At 29.6% G+C, this 12,142-nt stretch overlaps 1 long non-coding RNA gene across 1 annotated transcript; it reads left to right on the forward strand.

Moving 5' to 3' along the window:
- Window positions 1-7,584: 7,584 nt before the first annotated feature.
- On the forward strand, window positions 7,585-9,331 carry LOC148269205 (uncharacterized). Its single transcript, XR_015818741.1, has 2 exons — window positions 7,585-8,775; window positions 8,934-9,331. It is a non-coding gene; the product is annotated as an uncharacterized LOC148269205 (long non-coding RNA).
- The last annotated feature ends 2,811 nt before the right edge of the window (window positions 9,332-12,142 follow it).

Here is a 12,142-nt window from a genome sequence, read left to right on the forward strand (position 1 = left end):
ATTCAAATTTGCAACTATAGATTCTTTTATTCAATTAGAATTTGAACTTGAAATTTCATCCAAATAAACCTCATTTAATATAAGTACTAACTTTCTTTCTTTAGTTAACTATTGCGTAAGATTAATAAATAAAAAAAGAAATACATAAAAATATGTAACATGCCATATTATAGCACCATATAAACATGTCAACAATCTTTAGTAGCTCTTAGCTTCATTCATCTCTTCCCCCAATAACCAAATCCTCAACACTAACTCCTCTCCTAAGTCGAATCCTCCACCTCTTTCATTTTCTCCATTATCTCAGTTTGTCACTATATTTGTTCTTAAGACCAAGATATCATTAGTTAGCACTCTCTCTTTGTTATTATATCGACTAACATAGAGACATTTTTTTAAAAAATATTTTTATCTTAAATTTGATCTAAATTGTATCAAATCGTTAAATTAAATGAATGATAAACACGTCGAACACAATAAAAATTATTTTTATTCAGTTCAAAACGATAATTACTCTTAAATTAAATTTAACTTATTTTAAGATATTAAGAATAATTATATTGATTAATAAAAGAGAGATAGACATGTTAATAAGCAACCACGTGGAAAAGAAGCAGAGGGTCTGGCTTTAGGAGAGGAGCCGAGCATCGAGGATCTAGTTGTTGGGGCAAGAGATTAGCTACGAGCTCATAGAGAAAAGAGAATAGATTATTGACGTGTTTATAAGTTAATAAAAATGGCATATTGACTAACAAAAATTTGTATTATTTATGCTAAATGAGGGGTTTATTTGAATAAATTTTGAAAACTTAAGATTTTATTTGAAGAAGAAAAAAAAAAATTATACGAGAATGAAATACCCTACGTATTTGTTTCCTCAATGCCTACACTGACTCTGTAGGATACGGGACCATCCCCTACCTAATATCTCTGAAACCACCCATTTATACGTATGCCCACATATAGATATACATAAATATATACATACATAACATATATGCACAAAAACAAAAAAAAAACACAGTAGAGAAAATATACAGGTGTGTGGTGGCGCGTATGTATGAGAATCGAATCTTTTATAGAACTGGAAGCGAGCGACTGCCCTCGTGTCATACCTTTTTGCATGCACACTTTTCTGAGTATTGTAGTTCGAGCTCCTCCATATTCACATTTTTATTCTTTTGGAACTACTCGTAAACCAATAATTATATATTTATATGTATATATATATATATATATACCCTTTTCACCTTTTAAACAGTGTGTATTTGTGTGTGTGTGTGTGTATGTATATATATATATATATATGAGATAAAAGTAAGTAGAATGTTGATTCCCAAGTTGTGCTTTTCTTTTCTTTTTTTTTTTTTTTTTTTTTTTTATGTATGTTAATATTTGAAAAACTTGTATGTCATCGGAGTATAAATTAATATTCCAATTTAGAAGAAAACTAATTGTTAATCTATTTCATATTTATTTTTATTCTAAAAATATACCCTTTTTATTTTTATTAACTATTAAAATTTTTACAAGTTAAATATATATTGAATTTTGCAAATGAGATTAATTAACATAAAATGAATTTTTGTATCTTTCACCAAGTATATATTAATGATAGAATAATAAATTAAGGAAAATATATTTTTCAATTTTTTATTTTGAAATGTTTTATAAATTAAAGAAAAGTAAGTTTAGATTGTAAAGATAATAAAACATCATAAATAGAGGGACAGTACGGAAATATAAAATATATGTATTTTTTTAATAATAAAAAAGAGTTTTTAAAAATTATCAATCATTGGTTAAGGGGGTAGTAATTATAAGATTTTCTAACGTTGAGAATATGGAAATTAAATTATATATATATATATATATATATTAAAGTAGAAAAGAGTGTAAAGTAGGCAAAAATTACAGTGTGGTTAATGTAATCTACCTATATATATATATGTGTGTGTGTGTGTATACGGATAACAATAATTTATATATATATTATTACCAAATGTAGGTAAATAGTGAGAGTTAAATGGTATAGTTGGTGACCACACACCAAACATGTCCTTGCCAGAGCTAAAGCACTGAAAAGGCTGCTAAAAATATTCCCGCTGCTCTTGCTCTTATTCCACTACATACATACATACATATATGTTACCATTATTTATTCCCATCACGTATACATATATATAATATATAATGGAATTCCTTGACTTTTTAATTCCCCATTTTTCAGTTATACATACTCCCTTCTCTCAACTATATACATACATATATATATATATGCTTTTTGAATATCAAAGCCAGAAGAACCATGCAAAGTAAATATTCTTCACCCATATGCTCTTTCTTTTTTTTTTTTTTTAACTTGAGTTGTAGTATACATTTTAATAATTAGTTTGGGTTGTTTCTTTTAGCTTTTCCCGCCACCTTTTGGTTAGTTTTTGTAATAACCGAACTCAAAATTTAATTCAGAATTAATTTTAACATTCTAAAATATATAAAAAAATTTATTTTTGAAATTAATAAATTTTAATTTAATGTGAAATTATAAAAAAAAATAGGTTATTGATGAAATTAAAAATAATTTTGAAAAAAAGTGATAAAAATTTATATTCAAATAGTATTTTTGAAATAAAAATCGAAAACTGAATGTCAAAATGCAAATAAGAAAAATTTGGCCACAGTCAGCAATCTCAACGAATCAGAGCACGCCGCGTGGTAAGACATGTTGATTTGGTGCCACCCAGGAGGTTACGCTGACGATCCGCGTGCCTCACGATCGGACGACCCATAAGCGATCCCGCACGCGTGGACGGTCTAGATCTATTTTCTCCTTAGGCGCGATCGAATAATCAAGATCAAACGTGATGAATAGTCCAAATACATTTTCTCCTGAACGGTCGAAAATCAAACGCGATGAACGGTCGAGATTAATGCGAAATGGGTATAAATATTTTGCATCACATTGAACCCGAACCCTAAACACCAGCCTCCAACCAAACCAGTCGCCGGAGAAGGAAACCGACCGCCGACCACCACCGCACCGGACCCACCTCTGATCACCAAAAAATGTAAAAATTCTCTTACCTACTCGGAATTCGATTCCGAGCACTCCTGTGGCCATATCGGAGCAAAACAAATGGTAAGTGAGCTGAAAATCGTGGGCAAAACTCGCAACCTTCTCCAATGAGCCCCTTCCTGGTTTTCATTTCATGCAATTTTTCCACCGTTCAGTTTTTTACATGTTGATTGAAGGAAAAACCTCAGCCGCGAAGGTGAGTTGGCGAAACCGTCGCGCTCGAAAAACTCCACCACCGATAGATTTTTATTTTCTGATTTTTTTGACCACCCTCTAACGTATTTTTCTACAAGGATGTGTATAAAGTCGACCGAAACCGGCCAAAATGGGCCAAAAACGGCTAGGTCGAGGTAAATCGCTGCTGCGAGCATTGATGCCAATTTTAGATTTTTGGGGTATTTTTAGATACATGAAATATGTTTTAATCTCCGTAAGAAAATTTAGAAACTCAAGAATCGTTAGTAGGCGTAATAGAAAATTCAGTGTTTTGGACATCGATTCGGGTAAGAATCCCTCACCCTATTCCCTATTATAGAATTGAAGCTTAAAAATCAATAATATGATATTTTGTGAAATTTAAAAAAAAATTGAGAATAATTACAGGTCACTAATGGAGGCGGAACTGATTAGTTATTTGTTTGTCATATTTAACTGATTATTTAATTTTACAGTTTTAAATACATGATAATATATTGAAATGGTTAAATGATTCAGTTTTGCTTCCTTAATGCATATATCGTTTTGTCTTGCATGATTTACAGTTGATTTGTGAAATTTAAAATTAATATGCAAATGGGAATATGCGTAGTTATTTGAATTAATGAATGATTGTCTTACTGGATATCCTAAGAGATGATGGACGGACCGGGTACATAGGGAACCCTACCATAAACGTTACCTCATACCGGACGAGATATCAAGGGATGATATTTTTTGCGTTGATACCAGACGGTGTATGAGGACGACCCCATTTACCCTTATTTTTGGTGCTCATACCAGATGGGGTATGAGGATGGCCGGTTAGTTGACAAGTTTAGATAAGAAGTTCACGTATAGTGAGACACCCCTATGAACCATTAGAGATACCAGTAAGTAAAAAAAAAAAAAAGTTGTTGTTCTTGCTCATTTGAATATGAGATTACAATATTATTTAAGTTATTATCTTTATAGGTCGATTTTGAAAATCTCACAACAGTAAATATGTAATAAATAGTTTTTCTTATGATAAATAAATTTACTTAAATTAAGAGCTCAATTGGTTGTTTTTATAATTTTTACCAATATTTGGTTCCTATATCACTGAGTAAGGTGATATTCTTATTGGGTTAGTGTAGCTCACTCTATCCTGATCAGTAGCAGGATTGCGAGTAGGTGTCCCTCCGAATCCTATCAAGAGTTAGTGGAGGTTAATCTCTCCACAATATTTATTTACTATTTTCATATGTTATTACGTTTTTTATTTTATGAACCGCTGTAAAATTGACATTTCTGTATCCTTATTGGGCATGCTAATTTATGTGTAAGGAATATAAATGCTAACGTTATTATACACTTTCACATTTAAATTATGATTTTATTTTATCTAAGGTAACGAGTCTTTACAATTTTTAGTTATGTCAGGAATTCAAATAATACATAAGGCAAGGCATATACATACATATATATATATATATAACACTACATCTTTAGATTTTATACAATAAGGGACTATTAAGACAACATATCCAACTTGACTTTTTGAAATGCTCTTTTATATTAATTAGAGTAGTTATTTTTTAAGTATTGAAACATAATGTAACTATTTTAATTTTCTCTATCAAGAAACGAAATAAAGTTAAGCATTTAAAATAAATAGAAAATATTAGAAATTAAATTGTTGTGACCAAATATATTAAAGATCGATTTTAACAAGTACGAAATAAAATTAAGTATTTAAAATAAATAGAAAATATTAGAAATTAAATTATTGTGACTAAATATATTAAAGATCAATTTTAACAAGTATCAAATTCCAGACAAATTTTTGTAATTTGCTTTAATTTTAAGTATCTTATCAAGTCATCTGTGATAGAAAATCATGAACTCATATTAAACCATATATAATAGAAAAGGAAACAAATGCAAGAAATTCAATTTATGAATAAGATTTAAAACATTGAGTAAATGGATTAATGTTGATCAATAAGAATATTATTTTTTTTCCCCTTCTATTTGTGCAGCTCAATGTGAGTTCCATAACTTTTTATTGCACATTGCTTAATAACAAAAATTTAATAGCATGTAAATATCTTAAGCTTACAAAGATTATATAATTTACTGATATCGAATATGATATCAACTTGGGAGCTAAATGGGTTTAGATACCCAAGATCTTTTCCATACAGTAAGGTTACCTAGCATATTGGTATTAAGAAGTTCATTGTCAAGGTGGACTAACTTCATGTTAAATTCCTCCTCCTATAGTTAGCCTATATGACTTTTTTTAATATAAGATCACTAAATATACTAGATAGATGTTTAATGTAGATTGCGAGATCTAGTTGTTCTATGGTCACTGTGAAGGCAATGACTGTGTTGATCTGTTGGCCTGTTGTGCCCATCATATCCCAATTGACAACTCTACTTTTTTTAAACTACTACTGATTTCTACATTTACCTTCGTATTGACTCCTATAATATTGCTTGAGTCTGCTTTGTAGTTGCTTCTTATTGTGTTTTTCTATTTTAGTTTTTTAAAAAAAGAAAAAAATTCGATAAAAGCATTAAAGAATTTAGCTTAAAACCTAGTTTTAATATTTTACTGAAATTGGATCTTGAGTGCTATCACCTTTCTTATTGACATTCTTGTTGAACTCTACTCCATAGAAAGATACTTTTACTCTAACGACCATCTAGCACATTAACTCATGAAGGTGTTGATTGATTGGGTTAAGTTGCTAGAGTTGAATCATTCTCATGAATAGTTGGATGATTGGTTGAGTTTTTTAATGAAGTATATTGATTTCTTTTGTGTGTCAGTTCACCAGATAATGACTTCATTGTCCTAGTTTAGAATTGTATATTGATGTAAGGATAAGTGATTATCTCTCAAACAAGTAAGAGTATAGTTTATATAAAATATTTTTTATTTAATGTTTCAAAGTCTTAAATTTCTAGAAGTTATGTATTAGTTGTTGATTGTTTTAGCTTCTTGGTTTATTTTGGGAGGGCTTTCGTGATGCATGGTATCCTATTTTTTCTTGGATTACTATATTGCCTTCTTTGGCTTCAAGAAGTGGTGTTTATTTTGATTTTCTTTATTAACTAGAATTTTGTTGTTTTCTATAATATTCTTTGAGCATGGAGAACTATATATAATGAGACGAGTCTCATCCTTTTTATTTTTAAGAAGCTCGGCTTTTTGTCTTTAGTTTATAAGTTTTTGGTTGATTTGTCTTTTTTGTTATTGTAAAAGTTTTGCCATAAACACTACATAGTAGTGCCTGAGTTATTAACAAAGCTCATTTGTCAAAATTTTCCTGTTTCAACTCTTCTTCAAGGGTCTTTGTAATATGATTCCATTTGTTAGTTTGGCATTTGTTTTTCAAGTTTTTTCTTGCTTAGGTTTTAGAATATTCATAATCTCATCCAAATTGAAATATCGAATCGAATTGAACTGAATATACTAGGTCAATCAAATTAAGTTATATTTAGCTTAGTTTTAGATCTAAATATGAGAAAAGACCAAAAATTTCAATTTAGTTAGTGTTTGATTTGAACGAAATTTCATAAAAATATTAAAAGAAATTTTAATTATGGATTAATGTTGATATATCATTTTTTATTTTATTAATTTTATTAACCATTTGATGCGGAACCCGAGGATCAAAGATTACATTCAGAACCCCGCATATATATTTAGTACAGATAACTTAGAACCCTAAACAGATTCTCCCTACCAAACCCACAACTAACTTGTAATTGAAAACTTGAGTGATTAGGATGAAAGAAGCAAAAATGAATAAACGACGTAAGATAACTTGATAAGTTAATTCAATTCTAGATGTAACAAGAAGAATAAGAATTCTCACTTTTTAAAATTCTACCAAAAGCAATGAAATTCATTCAATAATCGAAATGTGTCATATTATATTGTAAATGAGATATTTATAGGATAAAACACTTAAATTTTGCAAAATGATCATAATTAGATGATCTAAAAAAATATGAACATAAATTTAAATGTCTTAAAAAAAAATATGGTATTAAATGACATAAGAAAACATAATATTAAATGATCTATAGGAATATGATATTAAATGACTTAAAAAAAATATAGTATTAAATGACATAGTGAAACATAATAATAAATAATATAGAGAAACATAATATTAAATTACCTAGAGAAATATTAATATAATTTAATTATTTAAGAAATAACCAAAATGGTTCTAAACATTCATTCTAAATTTTGCCCACATATTTGAAGGAAATTAATGATCTTCTTTGTTTTCTTTGATTCTTCAAATAGTTCACATGTGCTAAGTTCTTGTTGTATTTATTTTTGTACAAAGTTTTCAAATGTATGTTTTAATTTTTTAACTTAAAATCTAGTGATTGGAAGAGCTACGGTTGTAATATCTTTTTCATGCTTTTCTTTAAATGCCTTTTGAATTTATTATTCCCTTTAAATTTTATTAACCTCATTATTTATTTTCAATTAAAAAGAAAAAAAAAAAAAGTCACTTTGGAGCCATACCAAACTTGACCAATTCAAATAAGTTTGATTTGAATATTATATGTATACTCACACACACACACACACAAGGCATATAAAAATATTAATTATTTTCATTATTAATCAAATGCATGCATAATATGTGTCAAAAATTAATTAACTTTTTAATATTTAACATGACTTAATAAATATTATGTTTTATATACTGTACATAAATATATTTAAATAGGTTTAAATAGTTACTATACAATTCAAAATTTTATGTTTAAAACTCTTTATATATATATATATATATCTTTTAATTCTAAACTATTAAATTATTTTTAAATAAACCCTACTATTTTTCCCCAGATCGTCCAGATCACTATAATAGATTGAGGAGAGATACATCACCAGTATAAAGGAGAGAGAGAAGAGACCAGAGAGGAAGAATATAGCAGAGCAACTGAGGGGAATGGAGAAATACCACATAAGATCCGCAATCATCTCTTCTAAGCCGTCAAACAAAACCATAAAAAAAAAAGCAAAAAAGCCCTGCAATTTTACTGAGATTCGCGCGCGCCCGAAAGCCTCTCTGCGCAGCTCGACTCTCTCTCTCTCTCTCTCTCTCTACTCCTCGCCTCTCTAGCAGAGTTTCCAACGTTCCATTTTGAAGTTTCTTCGTGAATCAAATAAAAAGGTGTAAAAGGCAGATCTCGATGCGAGAGAAGCTTGAGGAGCAGAGAAAGAGATCGTCCCAGTTGACTCACGGCGAGTTTCTCAACTCACGATTCTCCACTCTTTACGACATTAATCTGAAGTTTTCCTTCGTTGGCCTGTTTCTTCTCAGCTACCCAGTGAGTAAAGAAGATTGTGAGGCGGTAAGGAACATAAGAAAGAAGATTGAACGGAGGAGATTTGTAGATCTGTGAAAGGTAGAGATGATCTGCACCGTTGGATTGTAGGAGCAAGGGGAATATCAGGTGCTGACGTGGAGAATGAGGTAAAAACAATTTCACGTATTTTAACTATTTACTCAAATAATTTTTAACTGAGTAAAAATTCTTTTTTGGACATAATAATCGATTTCAGTAAATTTAGAATAACTATAATTTAATTCAGTTATATTAATTGTATGAAATTGACTTTTAATTATTTCAGGCACATTCTTAATATGCAAAAATATATTATTAAATTATAAGATCACCACCAAATTCTGAAGATCATGGAAGTATTTTTACATATGATTTAGATTTTTTTTTAATACATATATATATATATATATATTGTGGGAGTTGGTCAAAGTAAATGAAGGTGACTATTTATTGGGGAATCAAAAGACAATGAAATACAAGAATGGAGTGTCAGAGAATAATAAGTTGGTTTTTCATCTCCAAGATGATAACTGCAGTGGATTGGGTGGGTCCCCACGTTTTACGACATATCCGGTGTCGTTTTATGTCTTCATATTCTAATTTTTTCTATACTTTGCAATCCTATATGTCTCAATTTTTTCAAATTATGTAGTTTTCTATTGTTAATTTAAAATTTTCAACTTAGTAGTATTAGCATATATATATATATATGTATATATTTATGTATATGCGATGATGAAAAATATCAGATGATGGTTTATTATTTTTTGAAATTAAAAAAAAATTATGATATATGTATTATGTAAAGATAAAATTTTGATATTATCCACTTAAATTTTAAAATATAAAAGTAAAACCAATCTGATAATTATTATATATATTATAGAGATAAAGTTTTAAATATGATAATGTACATATTATCTATTTAAAATTTTAAAATATATAACTAGAATTTAATTTTTAATTAATTACAAATTTACAGACTGGATAATTCTTAAATATAAAAATTATTTTGATAATATATATAATATTTATTTATTTAAAATTTCCAAATACAAAGAATAATTCAAATTTTAGTCAACTAAATATATTTATTTAAAAATTTTAAGTATTAAAAAATTAACTTATAATTAACTTAACTGATATATTGTACAATTAATTTTTAAAATTATAACTCCCATATAACAAATTTCTATAATGTTCAACTTTAACAGTAAAATAAATTTTATAGTTTATTTAGAAATTATTAATATAATTTGCTCTGATATTTGACAAAAGATAACTTTACAGTTTATGTTAAAATTGTATATTATAAACATATGTAATTCCAATATGGAATATTTAAACATAAATTAATACTGAAAAATATAATTATAGAACCAATTGTAATGATCCAGAAACTTAAAAGGAGATAAAAACATAAATTAAATGCAAAAGCGAAATAATAGACTTTAAGTTTTACATTCTTTACACAATAATTTAGAATGCTCAATAAGGTTACGATAATATCTATTCTAAAAGAACAAACGAAAAAAAAAGTAAACAATTGAGCATCTTATGATGACTTTCACTAACTTTTGAAGAAGTCTGAGTAGTGAATTTACAACCCTCTTGTTAATCGAAATCTGGGACTTGGTCTTCTTGATTTGAAATAATTAATGAAGGGGTGAGATACACTAGCCCAATAAGAATATCATACTACTCACCGATACAGAAAATGAAAGTTGGTAAAAATTATAAAAACAACCAATAGACCTCTTAATTTAAGTAAATTCATTTATTATAAGTAAAATAATTTATTGCATACTTACCGTTGCGAGATTTTCAAAACCGACCTATAGAGACAATAGCTCAATAACATTAAAATCTCATATTCAATTAAGTAAGAATAAAAACTTTTCCTTTTTATTTGCCTACTGGTATCCATAGGGGATTCATAAAGATGTCCCACTATACGTGAACCAACATCCAACCTTGGCAACTAACCAGCCGTCCCTATACCCTGTTCGGTATGAGCACCAAACATATCATCCCTCAATACCTCGTCCGGTATGAGGGTGAAACGAGCCGTCCCCATACCCCGTTCAGTATGAGCAACAAAAATATCAATCCTCGATACCCTGTCCGATATGAGGCGACATTCACAATAGGGTTCCCTATGTATTCGATCCGTCCATCATCTCCCAAGATATTCAGTAAGGCTACCATTCATTCATTCACTTAACTAATCAATTTTCTGTTTACATTTAATTTTCAGTTTCATAATTTAACCGTAAATCAACCCAAGACAAACAATACATGCATCAAAGAAATACAACTGAATCATTTTATTAATTTCAGTATATTATCATGCATTTAAAGCTGTAAAATAAAACAATTAGTTAAATAAGACAACAATAATAAATAATCGGTTCTGGCTCCATTTGTAACCTGTAATTAATTTATGAAATTTTTTAAATTACGCAAAATACCGTATTATTGATAATTAAACTTCAATTCCATAATAAAGAAAAAGGTGATGGATTCTTACCTGAATCGGTGTTTGAAACAACGAACTTTAGCTGCGCATACTGGCGATCCATGGGTTTTCTAAATTTTCATGCGGAGATTAAAACATGCTTTACGTACTTAAAAATATCTCAAAAAATCATAAATTTGTGTTAAAACCTTTTTCGACCAATCTCGAAATTTCAGCACAGCGGCAATACCGCTCGTAGTGGCGGTTTGTCTCAACCTTGCCATTTTTTGCCAGTTTTGGCCGGTTTTGGTTGGTTTTATATCTATCCTTGTGAAAAAACACGTTAGGGGGTCTCGGTTGGCCGAAAAAAATCAAAAAACAAAAACTTACCGACGATAGGATTTTCCGGTGTGGCGGCTTCGCCAGCTCACCTTCACGGCCAGACATTTTTCTTCGGTCAACCTGTAGAAAACAGAATGGTGAACACAATGGTAGAAAAATAGAATGAAACAGAATTGGGAATGGGCTCATCGGAGGCAATTTTTAGTTTTTTTTTTTTGTGGCAGCACTGCCGGGCTTTACCCACAGTTTTTGGCTCATCCGTAATTTTGTTTGTTTCGATTTGGCCATGGGGTGTTTAAAATTAAATTTCGAGCGAATAAAAGAATTTTTATCTTTTTTGACGGTCGGAGGTGGCTATGGCGCAGCGGCGAGCGGCGGTTGGCTTCTTTCTCCAGCGACTAGTTCTTCTTCTTTGGCTGGGGACTGGGGGCTGGTGGCTAGGATTTAGGTTCGGTGTGAAGTGAGATATTTATACCTGTCTCCCTTAAATCTGGATCGTTCATCGCATTTAATCTTGATTGTCCGATACGTTTAAAGAGGAAATAAATATGAACCGTTCATCACGATTTGATCCGAACCATACGATCGTATTTAAAGAAGGAACAAATTTAGATTGTTCATCGCAGTTAATCGCGACCGTCTGATCGTGCCTGAGGAGGGAATGGATCCAGACTATTCACGCGCACAGAAATGCA

The sequence above is a fragment of the Carica papaya genome, chromosome 1, assembly GCF_054855325.1.
Source record: "Carica papaya isolate Zhongbai chromosome 1, ASM5485532v1, whole genome shotgun sequence".
NCBI classification, from domain to species: domain Eukaryota; kingdom Viridiplantae; phylum Streptophyta; class Magnoliopsida; order Brassicales; family Caricaceae; genus Carica; species Carica papaya.